This window comes from Hibiscus syriacus, unplaced genomic scaffold (assembly GCF_006381635.1).
Source record: "Hibiscus syriacus cultivar Baekdansim isolate YM2019G1 unplaced genomic scaffold, ASM638163v2 tig00116964_pilon, whole genome shotgun sequence".
NCBI lineage: Eukaryota > Viridiplantae > Streptophyta > Magnoliopsida > Malvales > Malvaceae > Hibiscus > Hibiscus syriacus.
The window spans coordinates 1,234,376-1,261,671 of NW_024063489.1; the positions used below are offsets into that span (position 1 = coordinate 1,234,376).

Consider the following 27,296-nt stretch of genomic DNA (forward strand, 5'->3'; position numbering starts at 1 on the left):
TTGGGATTTTGTTTTCGGATCTTAAGGGGTTGGCGGCATTTAGTAAACTCTGCGCTCAGTTTTTGAGTTTTTTTTTAATTATCTTTTTCAAGTTTTTTTAGTTTTGGGAGGTCCTGTTTTCAAATGAATTCCATTTTTGGGTTCTGAAATTTGAAAACAAAAGCACAGAATTTAGGAAGGCGGGGGATTTGGTGGAAATATCTAGGGTAAATTACATAATAGGTGACATTTATTTCACTTGTCTTTTATTTTGATCCATCAACTTCCAAAAGACGAAAATATTAGGTTGTGATGTTTACATTTATCATTATCTATTTATTGTAAAATGATGAATAAATTATTAAAAAGATCGTTTCTATTTCATTTTTGCTTATTTTTAGTTAATCATTTTAAAAATTTATATTATGAACATGGATAATTTTTAAGCCTTAAAATAAAGAAATATTAAACGAGAATCTAATATCAATATTAATCGGATTGCATGGATACTATCTATACAAATAATTTTATGAACATGGATAGCAAGAATAAGGATGCAACGTCATTACTATGCAAATGTATGATGGGTTGGATTAAAATCCATAATTGTGGACAAATATGTATAATGTTATCATAAAATGACACAAAATTAAGTGACCAATTCTATTTTGTGTCATAGCTATTAAATTGTCATGAAATTAAAGTGTATATATTATAGGTTGTACTTATAATTTGATGAGAAGTAGAATTACGAATACTTAAAAGATTGACACAATATCTTATCTATATATAGAGGTAGTGATTCCCAATAAATATGGGTTAACTTGTATTATCCTTGTTTTATCAGAGATTTTTACGATAAAATCTATATTTTTGAAAGATCATAGTAAAAAAAATCAAAGATTTTAAGCTATCCATTAAATTAAGTAGGCTTCCGCATTTAGTATTTAATTATAACATGATCATGTCGGCTCAAACCTCCGTTTCATAATACTCGGTATGCCACAGTTCCAACACATGAGAATCGCAAGGTCTCATCCCTTTCGTAAATCAATGTTGATTTTTGTGATTAAGATCTGGGAATGAAATGAGATTCTAAATCATGTTAGCACTGTCAGCATGGAGTGCAGTGGAGGGTTGCCTGTAGCAAACCAAGCGCCGTTTTGTGTTTTTATGCTGAGAGAATCATCGGCCCTGATGCTAATAGCACCTTACAGAGTGCGATTTATTTATTTAGTTACACAGTTCAATCAAGCCACCCAATTGTTTGGCAGGCTACTGGTCCACTTTTAGGAATCAAGATTCAGGACCAGAGTAACAAACTAGCAGCCTAATAGACAGCTAAAAAAATCAAAGAGAATATCGTATTGTTGGCAGGATTTAGCCTGTCCTCGACGAATTTACGAAATAGACGTCGACACATAAAAACAAGGCAAATGATTCTGAGTAGATCTATATTGTTTGGCACATTTGCTGCATACGACCCTACTAGAAATGTTGTATCGTTATTTACAGTTAGTTACTGATTGTTGTAGCTCTTGCTTTTGCATTAAATCTTACCCGAAAGACTTTGTATTATCATCTTACCCCATTGATTTGCGTCACCAGTTGCCTACTAGCATTCTCCTATACCATAAATAATTCCATCATGTTCAGATTTTGATCCCCAAGTTTAATCTCCTTTCTTCCTCTCATCAAATCCATGGAAGCCTCACTGTTCTACTACGTTGTTTTCTTCATCTTCCTCTACTTTCTTACCAGAAAGTTGCGTCATAACAAACGACTCCCACCAAGCCCTTGTTGCAGAAGACGGCTATTGGATAGAGAAAAATCGTAACTGATAATTTGATAAAATAAAAATAAAGATAAAGAAGACACAAAATTTACGTGGAAAACCCTTAAATAATAGAGGGTAAAAACCACGGGCAATGGTAGAATAATTTCACTATGAGAAAATAGGAATTACAACTTCTCTCGATCTACCAAGGAGAAAACAATGACAATTCTCTCTTGATGAAAAGGAGAAAACAACTCTCAAGAAAACTCTCTAAATTCTCTAGTATTGGGAGAAAACTAGAATGATTTGGGATGGTTTTGAAGCTAAATGGGTTAGGATATTTATAGTTGAAGCTTAAGGACTAATCTTGTAAATACCCTAAAGTAAAATGACTAAATTATGATTTTACCATTATCCAAATTCAACTAAAACCCAACTAATTTTCGGTGCCATATTTTTAATTCATTTTTTTTCAACATGCACCGAAAGTGCATTAAGACTTTTCAACAATCTCCCACTTGAAGATTTTGATTGGAACAATCATATCTTCACACCATTTTTTCTACCTTGTACCATCATGTTGCTTATGTTTCTGACAGACCACAAGAGGATCGACACCAAGTAAATTTATCAGCGTTGATCACCTTCGTCATGAAATATGTTGTATTGTCTTTGGTATAGATCTTCTGCATATCTACTGTCACTTCTTCCACCTTTTCACGAATGAAATGGTATTGAACTCGTATGTGTTTTGTCCTTAAATGAAATTATGGATTCCTTGCTAAATGCAAGGCGCTTTGACCGTCATAAAACATAGAGACATACTCTTGATTGTGCCCAAACTCCTCCAATAGCATCTTCAACCAAATTACTTCTTTACTGGCTTGTGTAGATGCAACATATTCTGCCTCTGTTGTGGATGTAGCCACAACTGACTGCAATTTTGAAACCCAGCTTACAGCTCCACCAGTAACTTTGAACACATATCCTGTAATAGATTTGCTTTTATCCAAATCTCCTGCATAGTAATAATCGACATACCCATTAATAAGTAAGTTTGATCCTCTGTAACATAATGCAATATTTGAGGTCCCTTTGATGTATCTCAGGATCATCTTTATTGTATTACAATGCTCTTTGCCTGGATTCGCCATGTACCGACTAACCACTCACACTGCTTGTGCAATGTCTGGTCTTGTGCATATTATAGCGAACATTAAACTTCCCACTACCGATGCATACGACACTCGAGACATCTCAATCCTCTCTTGTTCACTGCTAGGACTCATACTAGAGGATAATTTGAAGTTAATAGGAATAGGGGTAGAAATTGGCTTACAATCTTGCATGTTGAATCGTGCAAGATCTTCTTCAAGTAATTCTTTTGTGAAAGCCAAATCCTCCTATTACTTATGTCTCAATGAATTTGCATCCCTATAATCTTTTTTTCTGATCCCAAGTCATTAATTTCAAATTTCCTAGCCAGTTGTGCCTTCAATTCTTCAATATGATCTTTGTTGGGTCATGCAACCAATATGCATCCACATACAATAACAATATAACAAAATCGTTATCACCAAATCTTTTGAAATAAACACAAGGGTCTTAATTAAGTCTGTTGTATCCAAGGCATATAATGAAGGAATCAAATCTCTTATACCAACACCTCGGCGCCTGCTTTAGACCTTACAGAGATTTGTTCAACATGCAAACCAAGTTCTTCTTTTCTTCTTCTTCGAAACCTTCAGGCTGGAGCATATAAATCTCTTCTTCAAGATTTCTATGAAGAAAAGTTATTTTAACATCTAGCTGCTCTAGATGTAAGTTCAATGTAGCACACATTGCCAAGACTACTCGAACTGTTGTTAGTCAAACCACAAGAGAAAAGATTTCATTGAAATCAATACATTCTTTTTGAGCATATACTTTGACCACCAATCTTGCACGATACCTCTCCACTTGATCGTCACCATTTCGCTTGATTTCGAAGACCCATTGTTACCAATTGGCTTCCTTCCTTGTGGTAGTGGCACAAGATCTCATGTATTATTTTTATGAAGGGCTTCAATTTCTTCTTGCATCGCCATCATCCACAGTGAAGCATCTGAGCTATTTATTGCCTCCTGGTATGTTGATGACTCACTGTCCTCTGTTAAAAGGTAGTATGTAATATTTTCTTCTATAACATAATCTGAGTATAAATTGGGACGTCTTCCCACATGATCTGATTGACGAGTTGTTGGAGCTTCTGAATTCTCTGGTTCTTGTTTATTATGCGATGGTTCTGCTTCAAAAGAATCTCCTTATTCAACCTCATTTTCCACATGTTTCTGTGTAGTCTCTGACTTTTCAGTGCTATCATCGTCTTCTTTTCTTTGTATCTTATCTTCTACAAAGATAACATCTCTGTTGATGATCACTTTGCGGGCAATAGGATCCCACAAGCGATACCCCTTTACTCCATCAGTATACCTCAAGAATTTCCATTTCCTGGATTTTGAATCCAGCTTTGAGATTTCTTGGGAGTTGTACATCACGTACACAATACTTCCAAATACACGGAGATTTGAATAATCAGATGGTTTACCAGTCCACATCTCCATTGGTGTCTTCAGCTCTATTGCAGTTGATGGAGCTCGATTCACCAACTAACAGACGATATTGACTTCTTATGCCCAAAATGATTTTTCTAGGCCTGCATCCCTCAACATTGCTCTTGTTCTTTCTAACAAGGTTCTGTTCATCCGCTCTGCCACTCCATTTTCTTAAAGAGTGTTTGCCACTATAAACTGTCTTTTGATGCCTTTTTTCCTGCAAAAGTCATCAAATTCTTCACTTGTGTATTCTCCTCTATTATCTGTTCTGAAACACTTGATCTTATTTCCAGAATCAAGTTCCACCCGCGCTTTGAAGTTTTTGAAAGTTGAAAACACATCTGACTTCTTCTTAATAGGGTACACCTAACATCTTATGGAGTAGTCATCAATAAATGAGACAAAGTATTTTACTCCACTTAGGGACGTAACTGGTGCTTGCCATACGTCAGAATGAACCAATTCTAGAACATTTTTGCCTCTAGAATTTGACGTGATGAATTTCAACTGGTGCTGCTTACTTGTTATGCAATGCTCACACAAAGTAAGTGATACCTTTGTTAAGCCTGAAAGTAGTTTTTGCTCCACAAGAACTTTTATTCCTTGTTCTGAGATGTGTTCAAGTTTCTGATGCCATAGTATTGCAGAATCTGAACTACATGAGGAACTAGAGGCTTCTGCTTCTAGCAAAGTCTTTCCCTTCAGCATGTACAAGTTTGCAGCTGTCTTTTCGCCTTTCATCACCACAAGCACTCCATGAAACACCTTCATGATTCTTTTCCATGTTTCAATATTGCTAGGATTATTATCCAACAATCCGTAGGATAATAAATTTTTCTTCAAGCCTTTCACGTGTCGCACATCTTGAACAACTTTAATTGTTCCATCATACATCTTCAATTTGATGGTTCCCACGCCAACGATATCTAAGGCATGATCATTGCAACTATACACAAATCCTCCTGAGACAGGTTCATAATGATGGAACCATTCTCTTATTGAGGTCATATGATATGTTACTTCCGAATCAATGAGCCATATATCTGCATATCTCTTTCTATCTTCCACGGTGGTTGATGCTACACAGGATAAAACATCTCCATCATCTGAAGTGTTTGTGGTATTGCCTTGTGGATTGGAGTTTTTATTTAGACTCCAACAATCCTTCTTCAAGTGGAACTTCTTTCCACAGTTATAGCACTTTAAATTCTTCTTGCTTATCGACTTCGATCTACCATGTTTGTGACTGTTGCTTTGGCTACGTTATGTTGATCTCCATCTCATCGTTGTTAACGCTTCTGCTTGTTGCATATTTACTTGTTGTCTTCCTTGTTCTTGCGCCAATTTTTTTCTTGTAGAACAGCAGCTGCAACGTCATCGAAGACTATACTGGTGACATTACTGTTTGTCAAGTTGATGATGAGTTGATCATACGAATCAGGTAGACTTTGAAGTAGAAGTTCATCACGTTATTGTTCTCCTATTGTATATGTTAAGGATGTAAGCTGAGAAAATAAAGTGTTCAGCGTGTTTAAGTGCTCCGTCACTGATGTAGATTCTGTCATCCGGAGAGTATACAATTTCCTCTTAAGGAAAATTTTATTGTGCAACGATGTGACCTCGTACAATTTGGTGAGATGATCACATATCTCCTTAGCTGTCTTCTTCTCCTCGATGCTTGACAATACTTCATCTGCTAATGCTAGATGAAAGTTTTCCATAGCATTCCCGTCCATTTCGATCCATTTGTTGTCATATATGAAATCTATCGGCCTTTCACTGATAGCTGCTAGACAACCGTCTTTCCTCAGGATGACCTTTATCTTCAATTTCCACAATGAAAAATTTCTCCCATTGAATTTTTCAATATCAAATTTTGTTACCATAACTTCTATTACGGATAGCTCCACTATTTCATTATCGTGAATAGTTCTCCAGAACCTTCAAAGAATGGGTAATACCTTCTTACTTTCTTATGTTGGAGGATCCACCTTTTGGTGGCAACCACAAAGATAATAAGTAAATATTACACACTCTAATATGGATCTGATGCCAATTGTTGCGGAAGACGGCTATCAGATAGAGTAAAATCGCAACTGATAATTTGAGAAAATAAAAATAAAGATAAAAATAACACAAAATTTACATGGAAACCCCCTAAATAATATAGGGTAAAAACCACGGGCAACTGTAGAAGAATTTTACTATAAGAAAATAGGAATTACAACTTCTCTCGATCTACCAAGGAGAAAACAATGACAATTCTCTCTTGATAAAAAGGAAAACAACTCTCAAGAAAACTCTCTAAATTCTCTAGTATTGGTAGAAAGCTAGAATGATTTGGAATGGTTTTGAAGCTAAATGGGTTAGGGTATTTATAGTTGAAGCTTAAGGACTAATCTTATAAATACCCTAAAGTACAATGACTAAATTATGATTTTACCATGGTCCAAATTCAACTAAAATCCAACTAATTTTTGGTGCCATATTTTTAATTCATTTTTTTCAACATGTACCGAAAGTGCATTAAGACTTTTCAACAGCCCTGCTCTTTCCCTTCCCATCATAGGCCATCTTCATCTCATTAAAAAGCCACTCCATTGACCCTTGCTAGGCTTTCCAAGCAACACTGTCTATTCTATTCTTTCAGTTCGAGTCTCGTTCTGTCCTTGTCGTGTCTTCTCTCTGGGCCCCGTACGGTGACCACTAGAGAAACTTGAGGTGTCTGGCCACACTCGAACTCGTCATTCAATCATGTTAAAAAATATCTTGCAATATGAATGGATGAAGTTCGATCCTTGATTCTCAGGCTTTACAGAAGATCAAATGGTGGTGAGTTTCTGGTTATGGAGATGAAATCAATGTTTTTTTAGTTAACTCTCAATGTTATGAGGATGATAGTTGGGAAGAGATATTATGGTGAAGGAGCGAAAGAACTTGAGGAAGAAATATAGTTCAAAGAAATTGTGACAGAGACCCTCGAGTTGAGTGGAGCCACAAATATTGAAGATTTTGTACTTGTTTTGAAATGGGTTGGATTAAATAAAATAGACAAGAAGCTGGCAAATGTTACGAAAGAAGAGGGACAAATTCATGCAAAACTTGGTTGATGAGTGCCAAAAAATAACAAATGATTCATATTCTGAACAGAACAGCAAAACGATGGTTGATGTTCTAATATTTTCGAAAGAAACTGATCTTGAATATTACACATATGATATCCTCAAAGGCACGATGCAAGTAAGCAATTATGACTTGTAAAATCAATGTTCATCTCTACTGTACTCCATGTTTCTACTAATATTTTGTGTAGAGATATTGCTATCAGCTGGGACCATGGAGTAGGCGCTATCACTTTTGCTGAACAATCCAAAAACCCTTTCTAAAGCTAGGGAAGAAATAGACAAGGAGATAGAAGCAAACAGGGTGATGGGGGAATCAGATAAGGGGAAACTCCAATAACTCCATGGCATCATAAAGGAAACATTTAGGATGTGTCTCGTTACCCCACTTCTACTGCCGCACGAGTCATATGAGGAATGCAACGTGGGAGGTTTCTCTATCCCGCGGGGCACAATATTGTTGGTTAATACGTGGGCTATTCAGAACGATCCTGGATGTTGGGAAAAACCCACTGAATTTAATCCCGAGAGGTTCCTAGAACCAGAAATGGTAAAGGATGGGTTCAAGATATTGTCATTCGGGACAAGCAGAAGGAGGGTCCAGGAGAGAGCTTGGCAATGGGTTTGATTCCTTTGACTTTGGGATCTCTGATTCAGTGCTTTGAGTGGGAGAGAATTGGTGAGGAGATGGTTGATATGAGCGAAGAGAATGGGCTGACCATCCCCAAGGCTCAGTCATTGGCCGCCAAATGTGGGCCACGCCGAGATGATGAACTTCCTCTCCCAATTTTAGATTTCAACTTCATATCCAATATTAAATATCAATCTCATAATATTCAAAGTTAAATGTAATGTTGATTGTATTAAAAATAATGTTTGATGAATGATAGAAGATTAAGACTGGAGAGAGACTGTAAACACTAAGTTTTTGTCACATACCTTATTATTATTATTATTAAATAATAATTACAAATAAATTTACAGGCCCATTTACAACAGATCTAGGCCCAGACCCGATCAGACCCGGTCCAAATCCGAGAAGGCCCAAAACCCAGTTAGAGTCTTCACATTTATAACTAGGGTTTCTAAACCCTATCCCCATCCGCCAATTTCTCAACACTGTTGGATCTGGAGAGATCCAACGGTTCAGCTTTCATCCAGCAGAAATCCTAGGGTTCACCAACCCTATGGTGATTTTCGACGCCGCCTTCAACTGCTCCGCCGCCATGTTCCCTAGTCATCTACTGCCACAACACCGAAAGCTCCATGAGAAGCAAGAATGGTCGCACATCTCACGGATCTATGGTGAGTCTCCATCATAGATCTGAAGACTTACCATAAATCCACTGAATGAAGACCATCATCAGGGCTTATAAAAGCCTTTGAACCTACAATTAAAGAAAATGAATGAAGACAAGAAATACGAGAAGCAACCACCAACGACCAACAACAAACAAAATACGAAACAAAATCGAAGACAACCAAAAGAAAGAGAGAGGAGATCGAGAACTTACCGAACTGACGGAACCTCTACGCGTCCTTGAAAAACAAAATACCGAAGGTATAAATCTAGATCTAGGTAATTTTGGGGCTTTTTAGGGGAAACGGAGACCGAAATCGACCTTAGGGTGTTCGGATCTCTCATTTGGGGTGTTTTGATTTTTTCCGGCCACCATGGGCGGTGGCGATAGGTGTCTAAAAGCGGTGGCCAACGGTGGCCGAATTCCTTCTGACAAGGGAATCCTAGAGAGAGGCGAGAGAGATTTTCAGAGAAGAGAGAGAAACTAAAATGAGAAATGAGAGAAAGCTTGGCCCTTAGGGCTGAATTTTGGGTTTAAATACCTCTTCCCGAACGACGTCGTTTTGGGAAGGGGTCTGTGTGTAATTTCACACATGGTATAATTATTTCCGTCATCCATGTATGTTAAAAAATTTCAATTTGGACACCTAAATCAAGTTTTTACATTATTTAATTTTGTATTCGAATTTTATTTTATATTATTTTAGTCACTAAAATCATATTTTACGCATTTTAATTTTAATTTGAATTTTAGATTTTATTTTGTTATGTTTTAGTCATTTAATTTAACGTAATTTAAATTTTCAAGCCAACTAATCTAATTCAAATTTTGAATCCTCTATTTTGGATTTTTAGTATCATTGTTGTCGGTAACGGGTCCATATTAAATTTATTATAGGCACGTTTGTTGGTCTATTAAGGACCATAATTTTCTTCTACCTAATATAAATAATATAATAAAAAGACTTGAACAAGTTGTCTTTTTCATTCATTAATGGAACCAATCATCGTTTCTTTCTTTTAAATGGTTGAAATATGAGCATTTGTTACTATTATAAGTTTGACAATATTTTTGATAATTTATATTTTAATGTGAATAATTATCTATGGTTAAATTACATTAATACCTAGATTTTATTATATTTTGAATTAGGGTTATTAATTTATATTTTTGTAAATTAATCTTATAGTTTTAATTTTCTTTATTTTATCTTTTTTAAATTGAAATTTTTATTATTACCCTTTTATGTTTAAATATTTTAAATTAAATCTTTTAGTTATTATTTATTATTTTTAGTCATAAAAATATATATTTTATTAAAGGATATTTTATTTATTTTTAAATATTAAGAAATGGTTGTCTTAAAGTAACTGGATGTCTTATTCTGATATTTTAAAATAAATAAATACCTTACTTATAAAAAACCTAAAAAATAAAATATGTATATTTGGTTACTTTTAATATTAAATTCTTAACTCTTCCTTTAAATAAAATTATGTGATTGAATATGCAATAATAGGATAGTAAATTAAATTTATATTTGAATTCTTAGACTTCCATTAATAAAGACAATATATAATCGACGAGTACCAATTTTGGGTGTTGTGGGGGTGCTAATTCTTCCCCAAACGTAACCGACCACGAATCCCTTTTTATTACTAAAAAGAATGAATTTTTTGTTATACGCAGACTGGTTTTATATTTTAAATAGTATTTTCTTAAAAACTCTTTTAAAAGATGATTTTTAGGTATTCGACCTACCTAACTCAAAAGGTTCAATGGCGACTCTAAAACATTTCATAAAAAACCATTTATTCACCATATTTTTCCAGCCAAGAAAAATTCGTGCTTGGGCGAAAATCGGTTACGACAACTTTGCGACTCCACTGGGGACTCTGGTCAAGGCTTAAATTGATTATATATTGTCTCTATAAGTTAGAAATTGAGAATTCATATTTATTTAATTTACGATTCTTTTGATTTCTTTCAATTCATTTTTTTATTTATTTTTTTATTTTTTATATCCTTATATACTAATATTTATTTTGATTAATTTTCAGATATTAGGATTCATTTTTTAATGGTTGTTTGACAATGTTTGAGAGTTTATCCTCACACACAACACGTGCATTGCATAAACATAAGCTCTATAACCGAGCTCTTTTCCCTTTTAAGTGGAAGTGAAAACGACGTCTTCGTGAGAATTTATTCTTCGTGTCAGACCTAGCAAGTAGTTTTTGGGGTTCATATGCTCTATGTCTTCGTGAGAATTTATTCTCCGTGTCAAACATAGAGAAATTTGTCCCCTCGAATTGAAATCGATCCACTTAAGTCTATAATGGATTAGGATTGAGGGTTTGGTAGCCCAATGGGGCACCAACAATGACAATTCGAGTACCATTACTCTTAGAGCTGAAACCTTTCATATAATAAACCATAGAAATTCACCCAATCTAAGACAATACTGAAACTCTGTCCGCATGTGTACACAAAGGAGAAATAAGCTCTAACTTTTCTTTTAATGTTTTTTGAATAAATGCATGCGAACTAGAAATCATGTGGTTAGGTTAATTTTTCCAAACAAAATATGGAACTAGAAAGCATGAGGTTAGAATTTATATATAAATACCGTGATAACTAGAATCTCTTATTTCCATTAATTGGTACTAATAATTTTTCTTATATATTTTAGATACATTTTATTGTGCTCTAACTTGTTTGTATTAATTGCTTTTGTTTGCATTGCATGATCATGACATGATTAGAAGGTATTGATTCAAGAGTGGACATCAAATTGAAAAATATGGACAAAAAGTTTTATGATCAAACAAAATATGACGCAGCCAAGGAATGACATCTTGAAGAAGCTCTAAAAAATGGTAATTTGGTTATTAAGAAGTTAGGAGTGAAATCTATCCCCTATATATAAAGTTTTGTTTGATGTACCGAGACTTTTGTGTTCAGTGAAATCTGTTTTAAGATGATCACTCTTGATTAACACCTTTTTGCATACATGCATTTACATTTTATTTGTGTTATATTTGCATTATTATATTTATTTATTTGGCATTTTTTTGCATTCATTTTCAAAACTTAAAATTAACAAAAAAAGGTTTTTTCTTTTTCGAAGAATACTGGACACCTACAAGCATCCATATCATACTCGAAAAAAAGTAATGAATGATAAGATAGATCAACTCGAAAGGACTCAATTGGAAATGCAAGAAAGCTTCAAAAAAGTCAGGAAGAAATGCATGAACAAATGATGAAAGCCCAAAATGATATGATGAAGAAATTTGAAAGTATGTTACAAGGAAGAAGTATGGATCAAGAAAATACTCCAGGTGTTGCTACTATTGAAGAACCTTTGCACCCTCCGAGTTTTACACCACGAGCAGATCATCAAAAAGCTAAAGTTATTGAGGAACCTTTGTATCCTCCAGGCTTTACACCACCTCATGTTAAGGCCCAGCAAGGAATGGCTACTCAGTCAGGATGAGTAAACATAAACTTAAGTACCTCTATAAACCAACAACAAACTGAAGATGTTCCTGATCTTGATGAAGATCGTAAAAAAGAACAAACCAAACAAGATGATGAAAAATGGAAACAGTTAGCAGAGGAAATTAGGACTATGAAGGAGGACCCTAGCATGTATGGAATTGAGGCTAAAGAATTGAGTTTGGTGCCTGATTTGGTGTTACCGCCTAAGTTCAAGATTCCTTATTTTGAAAATTCGATGGTACGAATGCCCCTCTGCTCATATCACAATGTTTTGCAGAAAAATGATAGGTTATATAGGGGATGACAAACTGTTGATTCATTATTTCCAAGAAAGCTTAACAGGTTCGGCTATTCGATGGTACAACCAGTTAAGTAAAGCTAATATTAAATCTTAGAAAGATTTGGCAAAATCTTTTCTTGAACAATATAAGCATGTAAAAGATATAAGGCCCAATCGATTGGTGCTGCAGAGTATGGAAAAGAAATCCAATGAGAACTTCAGACAGTATACCCAGAGATGGAGGGACATAGATGTACAAGTACATCCACCCATTGAAGAAGACGAGACAATTGTGCTCTTTGTGAATACTTTAAGAGCTCATTTCTTTACTCACTTCATAGGGAATTCCTTCAAGAGCTTTGCTAACATAGTCACAGCTGGAGAGATGATTGAAATGGCAGTTAAGAGTGGGAAACTTGATAGTGGTGAATCTAGCAAGAAACCACTAATAAAAAGAAAAGAGTGAGGTAAATAACGTGAGGAAATAAGAATCCATAACATCACGGTGTGTCGACCTAAGGATACAAGATCATCTATACAAAACCTTAACATGCAAGGGATAGAGAGAGGCAAGAAAGAGAGAAGCCCTAGTTTGATCCAATTCCTATGACCTACAAGGAATTGTTTCATATTTGTATGAAAATGTGTGTCACCTTATCATATATCACCTGTACAACCTCCATACCCTAAATGGTACGATGCTAGCTTGCAATGTGAATATCATGCAGGAGCTCATGTACACTCTATTGAAAACTGCATGTCATTTAAGAAACTTGTTCAAAGTCTTAGAAACAGGAATGCCATCAATTTTGGTGACAATGAACAACCTAATGTGGCCCAAAATCCATTGCCAAACCACGCAGGTATGGAAATCAATGTTGTCAGTGAAAAAAAGGAAAGAAAATTATAATGGAACTCAGTGAGGTGGAATCACCCATGTGTTGGGTGTGGAGTCAAATGATCAATGTTGGTATGTTGATGCCTAGTTTTCCAATTAAAAAATTCAATAGTGAAAATACATGTCATTACCACAAATATAAAGGAAACGTTATACAACATTGTCCAGATTTCTGAGATTTGGTACAAAAGTTGATGGATGAAAAAGAAATGGAGTTCTTCAAGGAAGTATTAGAAGAAGAGAAAATGGATATTTGCGCCTCTGAGGGATCGCCTAAAGGGATCTACAATTCTGATTGTCCTCTAATTATTACACCAAGGATTCACGTATCAGAGAAAATAACTCCAAAAGTGGTTATAATACCTCTATCTCCGTTCCTATATAAAGATGACAAACAAGTGTCATGGAAATATGGTTGTAAGATGGATGATATAGTAAAAGAAAAGGATGAAGTAGATGAGGTTGGATATTTTACTCGAAGCAGAAGATGTTATTCCAAAGAACCTGAGAAGCAAGCTACCGTTGACAAAGGGAAAAAGGTTGACCTGCAGTTGAGAGAAGATGAACATGTCATCAACGAGCCAGTGACTGAGAATGAAGTTGTAGAATTTCTAAAATTTCTCAAACATAGTGAATACATTATTGTTGAAGTGTTGCATAAGCTGCCTGCTCGTATATTAGTCTTGGCACTTTTATTAAGCTCTGAGGCACATCAGAATGCCTTATTGAAAGTGTTAAATCAGACTTTTGTACAAAAAGAATTGTCTGTAAATAAGCTGGATAGGTTGGTCGCAAACATACAGGCTGATAATTTCAATTCTTTTTCTGAAGATGAAATTCCCTCTGGGATGAATGGTATTCCTAAAGCCCTGCATATCACGATTAAGTGCAAATGACATATTCTATCTCGAGTGTTAGTTGATAATGGCTCAGCTTTAAATGTAATGCCATTATTGACTTTGAAGAAACTACCAGTTGATAGCACACTCATGAGAAATAGTCAGAGCATTGTTCGAGCTTTTGATGGAACCAAAAGAGAAGTGTTAGGAAAGATTGACATTCCTTTAACTATCGGCCCGACAACATATGAAGTGGAATTATTTGTGATGGATATTATACCCACTTACAATTACTTACTGGGGATGCCTTGGATTCACCAGGCAGGGGCAGTTCCATCTACACTTCACCAAAAATTAAAATTTGTGATATATGGGAGGCTGATATGTCTTAATGATGAAGAAGATATCATTGCTTCTATCTCTACCACTGCTCCATATATCGAATTGGATGAAAAAGCTATTAAATGCTCTTTTAGATCATTGGAGTTTGTTAATGCCATATTTGTGGCCGAAGGCCAAAGGATGCCCAAGTCTAGACTTTCAAATTGCACTAAGATGAAGCTTAAATTAACCCTGGGGAAAGGAGCAAAAGCTGGAAAAGGGTAAGGAAGTCACTTGCAGGGACCAGTTAATCCAGTTTTTCCCATCACTAAGAAATATCGATTCGGTTTGGGATATTAGCTGACTGTAAGGGACAAATAGAGAATCATTAGAAAGGGCCAGGAAATGAGGAAGTCAAAGTTAGATGGAAAAGATCTCAGTTGGGAACCAATGACCTTTCCACTGTTGATTAATACTTTTATGTTTGGAGGACATATGTTCCAAGAAGATCAACGAAACGAAGGGCTAATAGTTAATGATGCTTTGAAAGAGTTGAGTATCATTGTCATATCAAATGATGAATCTGAAGAAAAGAGAGCTATGGGCATTTACCCTACACCACTAGACTTTGAATTGAATAATTGGACTATGGAGGAATTACCTGTAGTTTTAAGTATTTTTTAGAGTAATACACTAGAACTTCCTCTATTGCTTATACCCTGGAGCAATAGTTGATTTCGTGTAAAGGGTTAAACTATGTGTTTTTATTTTTCAATAAAAGATGCATTTCAGTTAATTTCACATGGCAAATATTTTCTATGCATTTTTATTATTATATGTATATATACTTTTGTTCATTTTCCTTTCAGGAACTCACATATCAAAAACATGGATGTTGATGACACTGACATAGAATTTGATTTTGAGCAGCCCATATGTCAAGGGGAAGTTGAGGGTTGTGATAATGATGAGAGATGTGACTTACCTTCCGAGATGTTAAAAATAGTGGAAAAAGAGGATAAATAAATTTTGCCTCATGAGGAACATACTGAGACCTTGAATTTGGGATCAAATGAGGATAATAAAAATGTGAAAATTGGCACTACCTTATCTGATAAAGCACGATAGAGTTTGATTAATTTTCTTCGGGAATACAATGATGTATTTTCTTGGTCATATGAAGACATGCCAGGTTTGGATACAGAAATGGTAGTACACAAGTGACCAATAAAGCCAAAATATAAGTCTGTTCAACAAAAGTTGAGAAAAATGAAACCCAAAATGCTGCTAAAAATTAAGGAAGAAGTAAAAATGCATTTCGATGCTAGGTTTCTTAAAGTGGCCAAGTACCCTGAGTGGGTGGCAAATATTGTCCCTGTACTAAAGAAAGATGGTAAAGTTTGTATGTGTATTGACTACCAAGATCTCAATAGAGCTAGTCCGAAGGATAATTTTCCTTTGCCACACATAGACATATTGGTGGATAACACTACTAAAAATTCTTTGTTCTCATTCATTGATGGTTCTTCCGGTTACAATCAAATTAAAATGTACCATGATGATATGGAAAATTAACATTTTTCACCATATGGGGAACATTTTGCTATAAAGTAATGCCATTTAGGCTGAAGAATGCAGGAGCAACATATCAAAGGGCTATGGTAACATTATTTCACGATATGATGCATAAAGAAATAGAATTTTATGTCGATGATATGATTGTCTAAGCCAAGTCAGAGGATGAACATATCAAGAATTTGAGAAAGCTTTTTCAAAGATTAAAGAAATGCCAGTTGAAGCTTAACCCAAATAAGTGTACATTTGGGGTGATATCTGGAAAGCTCTTAGGGTTTGTCGTGAGCAATAAATGAATTGAAATAGATCCAAATAAAGTCAAAGCTATTCAAGATTTGCCACCCCCACAAACATAAAAAGAGGTTCGAGTATTCTTGGGAAGATTAAATTATATAGCTCGATTCATCTCATAGTTAACTGAGAAATGTGATCCCATTTTTCATCTCATTCGCAAGAATAATTCTGGGGCATGGAGCGAAGATTGTCAGGAAGTTTTTGAAGCAGTTAAAAGATATTTGTCAAATACCCCAATCTTAGTACCACCTATTCCAGACAAACCCTTAATTCTCTACTTATTAGTTTGGGAAAATTCAATGGGGGTGTGTATTAGGAAAACATGATCAAACTGATAAAAGAGAGAGAGCAATTTATTATCTCAGTAAGAAGTTCATTGATTGTGAAACCAGATACTCGCCAATTGAAAATTTGTGTTGTGCTTTGGTATGGGCCACTCGAAGGTTTATGCAGTATATGTTATATCACACCATATGGCTTATATCTAAATTTGATCATTTGAAGTATATGATGAATGTACCTGCATTATCTGGAAGGTTAGCTCGTTGGCAGATCTTGTTGTCAGAATTTGATATCCAGTATGTAAGTCAAAAAACAATAAAATGAAGTGTCATAGCTGAATTTATTGCAAGTAGAGCTTCTAAAAAATATGAGTCAATTAGTTTTGATTTCCCATATGAAGATTTAATGCCAATCTCAGTGGAAGAATCAACTACATCCACTAATGAATATTGGAAGTTGAATTTTGATGGTGCTTTGAATGCTTTAGGGCATGGAATTGGGGTAATTTTGGTCTCACCAAATGGAGAACATTATCCTTTTACTAGCCGACTCAATTTTGATTGCACAAACAATATGGTTGAATATGAGGCATGTGTTCTGGGTCTTAAAGCTGCCATTGAACGGAAGATAAAAATGCTTAAGGTATATAGGGATTCAGCCCTAGTAATTTACCAAATCAGGGGGAATGGGACACAAAAGATCCCAAGCTTATAGAATATCATATATTGTTTGTGGAACTCATCAAAGAATTTGAAGAAATAATATTCAATTACCTCCCTAGAGAAGATAACCAGATGACAGATGCCTTGGCCACCTTGGCAGCCGCATTCAAGGTAGATGAACATTCGAGCATGATGCCTATTGAAATGCAGGCTTATGAGTACCCAATCCATTGTTTTAACATTGAAGAAGAAGAAGATGAGAAACCCTAGTACTATGATATCTTACAATACATCAGATATCAGAATTATCCTGAACAGGCAATCGATAATGATAAAAGAACTATCAGAAGAATGGTATCAGGGTATATACTCGATGGTGGAATACTATACAAGAAAAGCTTGGATCAAGGGATCAAGTCCTACTGAGATGTGTGGACACCAAATAGGCCAAAACAATTCTCGAAGAGGTGCACGAAGGAATATGTGGTACTCATGCCAATGGGCTTACAATGACTAGACAAATTATGAGATTTGGGTAATATTGGTCAACTATGGAAACTGATTGTATCAATTACGCTTGAAAATGTCATAAATGTCAAATTTATGGAGATAGAATGCATACTCCTCCTCATCCATTGCACGTTATGACAGCTTCGTGGCCATTCTCTATGTGGGGCATATATGTTATTGGACAAAATTTCCCAAAAGCTTCAAATGGTCATCGCTTCATTTTGGTAGCAATATACTATTTTACCAATGGGTAGAAGCGGCTTCTTATGCAAATGTCACTTAGACCACAGTCTGTAAATTCTTGAAAAATGAAATCATTTGTCGATATAGTCTACCAGAAAGGATTATTTCTGACAATGCTTTGAATTTAAACAACAAAATGATGAAATCGGTTTGTGAACAATTTAAAATAAAACATCATAATTCCACTACCTATCGCCCAAAGATGAATGGAGCAGTTGAGGCAGCTAATAAGAATATCAAGAGGCTTATAGAAAAGATGACTGAAACTTATAAAGATTGGCATGAGAAACTATCATTTGCTATGTTGGCTTATAGAACTTCAGTATGAACATCGACCAGGGCAATTCCGTTTTTGTTAGCTTATGGAATGGAAGTTGTCCTACCTATTGAGGTAAAAATTCCTTCACTTCGAGTTTTATCAGAGGTAAAACTAAATGAAGCAGAATGGGTACAAACCATATATGACCAGTTTGATTGAAGAAAAGAGACTGAAAGTTATTTGTCATGGTCAGATGTACCAAAAGCGGATGATACGAGCACATGATAAGAAAGTTAGCCTCCGAGAATTTTACGAAGGAGATCTCGTGCTTAGAAAGATCTTACCTATTCAAAAAGATTTTCGAGGAAAATGGATGTCGAATTGGGAAGGACCATATATTGTAAGGAAAGCCTTTTCTGGAGGAGCTCTAGTTCTCACTAAGATGGACGGGCCAGAATTACCTCACCCAGTGAATTCTGATGCGGTTAAAAGGTATTTTGCCTGATTGAAAAAAAGAGGGTTTAAGATGAAAATCCGAAAAGGATATCTTGAAACCAAAAAAGGTCTCAAGTTGAAAACCCGTAAAGGACGGCTTGAGTGTTATAATTCAAGATTCATGTTTGAAAAAAAATCTTGGATTCTTTGTTAAGGATGCGTAACATCTGGAGATTTGATAGTCAAGAAGAGATTTTACATCCTTAGGTATTATCACGATTCTCAAAATCCTTTTGACAGAAGCTATACTTGAATCACTTTGTAGCATGCCAGTTCAGAAGTTTTATGCTATTGATATGTGAAGATGCCTACTACTTTTTCTTGTACATTTTTCAATAAAAGTTTGTCATGTAATTATTTAAAAACTCTTTACATTTGTATAAATAAAAAGAGACTTTTCTTGTTAACTCTCATTTTTACAAGCATTTTGCTTTAAAAATTTAAAATATGTAGTTTAACTTGAAGTACATAAAATCATGGTGTATTATTGTACAAAAAGTTTTTTTTAGATGTAGGTTTTCTGAAATTGATAATGATTTCAACTTTCAAGCTTGTATAATAACATTGATACATGGAAATAAAATTTGAAGTACATAGAAAGTTTCAATCGTATGAAGATGATCCAAAATATTTGTCACATATGAATAGTTGATCATTGGTACTAGCGAGGTCCAAGAAGAAAGAAAAGACTATAGATGAGATCAAGATATTCAGTTGAAGTAAATCGACCTTGTTTGTTGTACCCAAAATGAAATGAGTTAGAAGATGGCCAATGAGAGAGGGTCCTTATTCGAAAAAGGAAATGCACTAAAATTGCATCATTCCATACATTTTAGGCATAAATAGGATCATGATATTCATAAATGCATCATTTGTTGATATTTTAGGAAACATCACCCTTAGATAACCATACGTCCTCATCACGAAGGAACCGTATTATCTCAAATATCTTTAAAGATGGCTAGACGTCTTCATCACGAAGGAACAATGTCATCCATCGATCAGAACTCTTCATCACGAAGGAGGAACATCATCCTTAGATAACCAGACGTCCTCATCACGAAGGAACTGTGCTATCTCAAATATCTTTAAAGATGGCCAAACATCCTCATCACGAAGGAACAATGTCATCCATTGATCAGACTCCATCACAAAGGAGCAACATCATCCTTAGATAACCAAAAGTGCTCATCATGAAAGAACCGTGTTATCTCAAATATCTTTAAAGATGGCCAGACGTTTCATCACGAAGGAATAATGTCATCCACCGATCAGAACTCCTCATCATCCTTAGATAGGCAGATGTCCTCATCACGAAGGAACCGTGTTATCTCAAATATATTTAAAGATGGCCAGACGTCCTCATCACAAAGGAACAATGCCATCCACCGATCAGAACTCCTCATCACGAAGGAGCAACATCATCCTTAGATAGCCAGATGTCCTCATCACGAAGGAACCGTGTTATCTTAAATATATTTAAAGATGACCAGATATCCTCATCACGAAGGAACAATGTCATCCACCGATCAGAACTTCTCATCACGAAGGAGTCACTTCATTCTTAGATAACCAGACGTCCTCATCACGAAGGAATCGTGTTATCAATATTTATCTCTAAAAATGACCAAATGTCCTCAACACGAAGGAACAATGTCATACACCAGTTTGATTTCCCTTAAATAAAGTGGATTTCTTATCAAAACATGAAGTCAATTGGATAAAATCTTATTGTTTTTTTTTTGTCTTTGCTCTATTCTTGTTAATATAAGAATGAGCAAAGAGGGGCAGCTGTAAACACTAAGTTTTTGTCACATACATTATTATTATTATTATTATTATTAAATAATTACAAATAAATTTATTGGCCCATTTACAACAGATCTAGGCCCAGACCCGGTCCAAATCCGAGAAGGCCCAAAACCCAGTTAGAGTTTTCACATTTGCAGCTAGGGTTTTTAATCCCTATCCCCAACCACCAGTTTCTCAACACCATTGGATCTCTCCAGATCCAACGGTCCAGATTTCATCTAGCAGAAATCTTAGGGTTCACTAACCCTATAGTGATTTTCGATGTCGCCTTCAACCACTCTGTCTCCTTCAACTTCTCCGCCGCCATGTTCCCAGCCATCTGCTGCCACAACACCGAAAGCTCCATGAGAAGCAAGAATGGCCGCACACCTCACGGATCTATGGTGAGTCACCATCATAGATATGAAGACTTACCATAGATCCACTGAATGAAGACCATCATCAGGGCTTATAAAAGCCTTCGAACCTGCAAATAAAGAAAAGGAAGGAAGACAAGAAATACGGGAAGCAACCACCAACGACCAACAACAAACAAAATACGAAACAAAAACGAAGACAACCAAAAGAAAGAGAGAGGAGATCGAGAACTTACCGAACCGACAGAACCTCTACGCGTCCTTGAAAAACAAAATACCGAATGTATAAATCTAGTTCTAGGTAATTTTGGGGCTTTTTAGGGGAAACAGAGACCGAAATCGACCTTAGGGTGTTCGGATCTCTCATTTGAGGTATTTTGATTTTTTTCGACCACCATGGGCGGTGGCCGACGGTGGCGATAGGTGTCTGAAAGCGGTGGCCATCGGTGGTCGGATTCCCTCCGGCGATGGAATCCTAGAGAGAGGCAAGAGAGATTTTCGGTTTCTCTATATGAGAAATGAGAGAAAGCTTGGCCCTTATGGCCGAATTTTGGGTTTAAATACCCCTCCCCGAACGACGTCGTTTTGGGGAAGGAACTGTGTGTAATTTCGCACATGGTATAATTATTTCCGTCATCCATGCATGTTAAAAAAATTTCGATTTGGCCACCTAAATCAAGTTTTTACATGATTTAATTTTGTATTCGAATTTTATTTTATATTATTTTAGTCACTAAAATCATATTTTACGCATTTTAATTTGAATTTTAGATTTTATTTTGTTATGTTTTAGTCATTTAATTTAACGTAATTTAAATTTTCAATCCAACTAATCTAATTCAAATTTTGAATCCTCTATTTTGGATATTTAGTATCATTGTTGTCGGTAACGGGTCCACATTAAATTTATTATAGGCACGTTTGCTGGTCTATTAACGGCCATAATTTTCTTCTACCTAATATAAAATAATATAATAAAAAAGACTTGAACAAATTGTCTTTTTCATTCATTAATGGCACCAATCATCGTTTCTTTCTTTTAAATGGTTGAAATATGAGCATTTGTTACTATTATAAGTTTGACAATATTTTTGATAATTTATATTTTAATGTGAATAATTATCTATAGTTAAATTACACTAATAATACCTAGATTTTATTATATTTCGAATTAGGGTTATTAATTTATATTTTTGTAAATTAATCTTATAGTTTTAATTTTCTTTATTTTATTTTTTAAATTGAATTTTTTATTATTACCCTTTTATGTTTAAATATTTTAAATTAAATATTTTAGTTATTATTTATTATTTTTTAGTCATAAAAATATATATTTTATTAAAGGATAATATATATTTATTTTTAAATATTAAGAAAGGGATGTCTTAAAGTAACTAGATGTCATATTATGATATTTTAAAATAAATAAATACCTTACTTATAAAAAAACCTAAAAAATAAAATATGTATATTTTGGTTACTTTTAATATTAAATTCTTAGAACTTCCTTTAAATAAAAATATGTGATTAAGTTTGGAATAATATGATAATAAATTAAATTTATATTTGAATTCTTAGACATCTACTAATAAAGATAATATATAATCGACGGATACTAATTTTGGGCGTTGTGGGGTGCTAATCCTTCCCCCAAACGTAACCGACCACGAATCCTTTTTTTATTGCTAAAAAGAATGAATTTCTGGTTATACGCAGATTGATTTTATATTTTAAATAGCGTTTTCTTAAAAACTCTTTTAAAAGATGATTTTTAGGTATTCGACATACTTAACCCAAAAGGTTCGATGACGACTCCAAAACATTTCATAAAAAAACCATTTATTCACCATATTTTTCCAGCCAAGAAATTCGTGCTTGGACGAAAATCGGTGGATAATATTGGATGAATCTATATGATTTTTTGTGCTTATTATTGTGATGTTTGTTTGTTTCAGTGGTATGAACAGAGCTTTGCTGAATTTGGGGCGGGAAAACTGATATTACAGAAGTATAAATCATTGACGGAAGCTATCAACCCATGAAAGTAACAAGAAATATAATAAAGCTTTCGTTCTTAAAACGAGACTCCTGTGCCATTAAAAACCTTTGGGGCACGTTTCTTAGTATGGTAAATCGTGATGGGATTTATTTTCCTTTATGATAACTGTCGTCCGTTTGATTCATCGTTTACTTTGATTAAAGCTCCTTCAACGTGGTTTCCCATGATCGGCAAACCATGCCGGCTAAATTAAAAAAACAAATCATTTCTTCGGTTATTTTCCTTCTCATTTTCTTAGAGTAGTGTTCAGTTCTTTAGCGGATCGTTTTTCTGTCTGCAATGGTCTATCCCGTTGACCGTAATTTGGAGCCAAAGTGACGCGCCATGGCTCGAACCTGGTTTTACCTAACTTCTTTTATATCTTCTGTTACGTTACCGGTTTCCATATCTCCATCGTCGATGCCAGAAATAATCAACGACCGCCGATGGTCCTTCCGCTACGTCTATCATCACGCAACCATTCCCTGCATCGACACGTGGACAATCTCTGCCGTCATTTGCAACAATCAAAGCTCCCCCGTTCCACTACAAATGCTCACACGAGACTCTATACCGATCTCCTATCCAACGGTTCTCTCTACTGTTAAACAGTTTTTTTTTTGGATTTTTTTAAATATAGAAGAAATTTGTTTTTATTTCTTTGGTAATTTGTAGTTACCATACGACTCGGCTATGGATAGGATCGCCGCCTCAGGAATTCTCTCTTATCATGGACACCGGAAGTACTGTAACTTATGTTCCTTCCTCCAGTTGTTCACATTGTGGCGACCATCAGGCTAGGTTCCGTCGTCTCAAGCTCGTACAGTACTACAGTTCGGCTTACCCGGTTGTTAATTGTAATTAATCAATTTTAAAATTGATACCTTTTTTTTAGCTTTAATCAAATCGAAATTCTGAGTTATTAGCTTAGTAGATTTTTAACGAAGTTTAAACAGGTGATTTTGAGTATTATTCTTAAAGTTTTATCACTAATTCACAATGATGAGAAGTGAGCGTTGCTAGGCAAAAATAATTAGAATCTCGGTCTAATTTCTTAATTTCTAGATCTGCTAGTTAGAAATTAAGGGAATTGGTGGTAGTTTTGTTGGAATTTTAATCTCTTGTTGGAATCCAGGATTCGAGGTTCCAACCAGATATGTCTAGAACTTATCAACCTGTAAAATGCAGTCCAAGTTGTAACTGTGATGATGAGAAAAAACAATGCACTTATGATAGAAGGTATGCTGAAATGAGTTCCAGCAGTGGGGTGCTTGGGGAGGATCTTGTTTCTTTTGGGAATCAAAGTGAACTTGCGCCTCAGCGTGCTGTCTTTGGTTGTGAAAATGTGGAAACAAGTGACCTTTAGGGTGTGTTTGGTTGGGGGAATGTGAGATTCCCATAGGAATAGAATCCACATTATCCCGTTGGTCGGGAATGTCATTCCCGGTAATATTATATTAACAATAGTGAATTTTTTTAGGTATATTACCGGAAATGTCATTACCTCCCTTTCCTTAGGTATTGTTGGATTACTAGTGTTTTGGACTGAAATGCCCTTAAAAAATTTTCTTTCAAAAATATTTTTATTCTGTCATTGAATAATAAAAATTCTACGAATGTTAAATTATAAATTTATCCTTAAACTATTTTAGATTTATAAAAAAATTTATAATTAAAATATATGAAGTTCAGGGTTAAAATAAAATTTTACCCTTTCATTAAACCTTTTTATTTCAATTTTGTAAAAAAAATTATATAAATTTTATGAATTTAAATTTTTTAAAGAAATATAAATATTTTACAAATTGTTAAAAAAACAAATATATAATAAGGACAATTTGATGAAATATACATTCTAATAATCTTTTATTCCTTTAACCAAATACAGTAATCTTACATTCCTGCTAAACCAACCAAACACAAAATACAACATTCCCAATAATCCTATTCCCTGGTAATTTTATTCCTACTGGTAATCTAACATTCCGTGAACCAAACGCACCCTTACAGCCAACGAGCTGATAGTATAATGGGTTTGGGTCTTGAACGGCTCAGTGTCGTGGATCAACTTGTTGATAAGGGTGTTATTGGTGATTCGTTTTCTTTATGTTATAGAGGGATGGATGTTGATGGGGTTGCAATGGTTCTCGGAGAAATCACTGCTCCTGACATGGTTTTCTCCCATTCAGACCCTTTCCGCAGGTATTTATCTCTTACAGGATCATATTTATTGGATGCATTTTTGTAAAAATGCATATAATACTTGTTACACATTCACTATAGTTTTTTAATGTCAACAGCCCTTACTACAACATTGAGCTTAAGGAAAGTCATGTTGCTGGAAAGCATTTGAAGTTACCGGCTGGGATCTTTAATGGTAAGCATGGAATAGTCTTGGACAGTGGAACAACCTATGCTTACTTTCGACAAGACGCCTTTGCTGCATTTAGGAATGCTGTAAGATCTGACAGCTTTGAGTTTCATGTTCTATTCTATGATTAATATTTACTAGGTTAATTGAAGCTTAGAAAGAGCTTTTATATCTTGATGGTGTGATTGAAGATCTTTTGCTTTGATTGCATTTTCATTTGCCCTAGTAGATAAATGATACTCATTTTGCCATTTGTTCTAATGCATGCTTCATTGAAGAGTGGGTTGGAAATTTATGCATGTATATAACAAGGCAACTGTGGAGGAAGCTGAGAACAGATGCATATTAGTATATATATATATATATATCTTGGTTACAATGCCATTTAAAGTTATTCCTTTTGGAACTTCTTTATTTCTTTCTTAGCACTTTGAGATGCTGCTTCTTAAAAATTGTCGCAATCTGCTATAATCATCCAATTTTTGCAACTTGTCAGTTATAGGACATTTTTTATTCAGAAGTTTGAACTTTGAAGCATGTCTATTCTGCATGGTATTTTTTGTTGTTCAAATAATCGATATGGTTATTATTATTCTTTTACGCATACAGGTAATGCATTTTCATAATTATTGGCAAAATAGTAATGGCACTTTGTCAAGGAAAAATAAAGTGCCAATAAAATATAAATTGGCTAGCTGCATGTTACATTTGTCGTGAAATTAGCATGTTCTATGACTATTATAGGTTGATTTTTGTAGTCTAGACATTTAGGATTTAATATTCCTTGAACTATTGCTTGCTTTGTACTCTGTACCGTAATCTTGAAAATTGTGGCTGCAACCACAACATCAAGGGTTTAATGTGGCTACAACGATGATTAGTTTCTTTCATCAAACTTAATTTTGGTGTTGTTCAATTCGTTGCTCGAACTACTTTGTCAGTTATCGCATAATTGTCTTCAATTGTTTAAGTTCAATCTTTATTAACATAAATATCATCTAAATGTCTTCATGGTTATTGGTTGTTTAAATGCAGATCCTTAGTGCAGTTCAAATTCTTGAAAGGATCCATTGTCCTAACCCTAATTATCATGATTTCTATTTTTCTGGTGCTGGAAGGTGTGCTGATAACTTCTCATTTTGTGAAATCTTGTCATTGTCTTGAACTCGATATTATATGTTGTTGTCGGAATGTGATACAGTGATGTTTCACAACTATCAAAAGTTTTCCCAGAGGTTGAGATGGTATTTAACAGTGGAAAGAAGTTTTGTTGTCTCCAGAAAACTACCTGTTCAGGGTAATTGACCTTTCCCCCTAACTTTGCATGCTTAATAATCAATACGAGGTCATTGGTTAGTGGCAAAGCTAATTTAAGTTCAAAATTATTTTCTGTTCTAGTTTTTCAAACTTCAGACTACTATCTGATATGCGTCTCCTTTGTCTCTCTTATTGGCATGCTTTATATCATGCAAAGGTTAGTGGTGCATATTGCTTGGGAATTTCCCCAAATTCAGAATCGACAACTCTTATAGGAGGTACGTTGCCTCATTTGTGAACCCCCCAAACAAAAAAAAATGCATGTGCAAGTGTAACATATAATATAATTTGGAAATTTGTGCCAAAAATCTATCCCTTTTTGTTCTGAAAACATTTTGTTTTTATTTTTTATTTTCATTTTTAAAAATATTTTTCAATTTCTATTTTTTTAAAATTGAAAAACATGTTTGGCAAATGAATAAAAATTTGTTTTCAATAATAAAAATATGAAAAGAAGTTTGGTTACC

General features: G+C 34.7%; 2 pseudogenes; both read left to right on the forward strand.

Moving 5' to 3' along the window:
• The first annotated feature begins 1,603 nt into the window (after window positions 1-1,603).
• On the forward strand, window positions 1,604-8,265 carry LOC120190924 (annotated as a pseudogene).
• A 15,322-nt stretch (window positions 8,266-23,587) lies between these two features.
• On the forward strand, window positions 23,588-27,067 carry LOC120190925 (annotated as a pseudogene).
• The last annotated feature ends 229 nt before the right edge of the window (window positions 27,068-27,296 follow it).